This window comes from Austrofundulus limnaeus, unplaced genomic scaffold (assembly GCF_001266775.1).
Source record: "Austrofundulus limnaeus strain Quisiro unplaced genomic scaffold, Austrofundulus_limnaeus-1.0 Scaffold7, whole genome shotgun sequence".
Taxonomy (NCBI): Eukaryota; Metazoa; Chordata; class Actinopteri; order Cyprinodontiformes; family Rivulidae; genus Austrofundulus; species Austrofundulus limnaeus.
In genome coordinates, this window is record NW_013952409.1 from 5,874,953 (window position 1) to 5,876,243 (window position 1,291).

General features: G+C 37.8%; 1 long non-coding RNA gene across 2 annotated transcripts in view; it reads left to right on the forward strand.

Annotated features, from left to right (window-relative positions):
• LOC106537250 (uncharacterized) overlaps nt 1-1,291 on the forward strand; it is a 46,129-nt gene that overhangs the window by 31,417 nt on the left and 13,421 nt on the right. For both annotated transcript variants that reach the window (XR_001312626.1, XR_001312625.1), the window contains exon 2: nt 461-524. This is a non-coding gene — a long non-coding RNA (uncharacterized LOC106537250). The remainder of the gene's footprint in view (nt 1-460; nt 525-1,291) is intronic.

Genomic DNA, 1,291 nt, shown 5'->3' on the forward strand with positions numbered 1-1,291 from the left:
CAATAAAACATGGGCATAGTAACAATATTTTTTACTACATTTATCCATTTTAAATACACTAACCTCACTCCTTTGTAACAACTAAACCATAAATGTAATTAATTCCAAAAATCTTTTCAGGACCCCACCTTGATGTTTCGGGACCCCACTTTGGGTCCCGACCCCAACTTTGGGAAACACTGCTGTAGAGGAAATATTTAAGAACAACTCCAGCATTTTCATGTCTCACTTTTATTGTTTGAATGAAACTGTTTCTTATAGACATTATAATTCATGGGATTAAGTGGAGTGAAAGGCAGGGGAAAACAAGCTTGCAGGAGAACACTGACTGCATTAATAAACACTCTAATAGATGGCAGGGTAAATAAAAAGGGAGAGACTTGTATAAATGGTATTACAAGTAAAGAATGGTTTTGGGAGTAAGAGCTAAAATGAAGACATTTCTTGTTTGTTTTTGCAGACTTTGGACCTGTTCACTGAGATACTGACAGATTCTACCCCTGCTTTTCAATCTGAGTGAAAAGGTAGGATTTCTTCTCCCTGCCATCTGCTAAAATGATCAGTTAACATGGCAGTAAAATGAATGTGATTCTGTAATTGCCCAAGAGGACATGGTAGCACTCCTCTTCTAATAACTCGTGTGTATTGTTCTGTTTATTTAACAAGGACTTACAAGGAAAAGCACTTTAGCTCCACGATTTCTTTAATTAAATTCATTGGACAAGTTTGAGCGCAGAAATGATTAAGATACAGATGTAACAAGGTGTGAAATCTTGATTGACTGTGACGATGAATGATTTTACTCTGAAGCTTGGGTGCTGCTCTGCAAACCACCTGCAATACACCGTTGTGTATCATGGTTACGATGGGAGCACAACTTCAAGAAACTTAAAAAAGCAAGCTACATAATAACATAACTTAAACTTTTGCATTAAAGCAGATCTCAGATTATGCCTGTGGTAACAGCAGCTTGAAAGGAGAAATACTGAGGAAAAGATGATGCAAACGTAGGTTATAACACTTTGTGTGAAAATAGTTGTGAGCGTCCAGGCGCTCTGATATTAAGGTGTAAGTTTCGCAGCAGGAGATCCTTCATGGTTGTTTTGGGCAGATGGCTCGAGGCTTGAGAGCTGCATGTTATGCTTGTCTTCAAACTGTGAACCTTTGATACACAAGACTCCTGAAATACATTTAACATTTACCAGAGCGTCTGATCGCATYTTTGTAGGAGACTGCTAACTTGTTTTTATGTCTGCCTGTCTGTTGTAAAGAGATTTTAAGGGAGTTTATA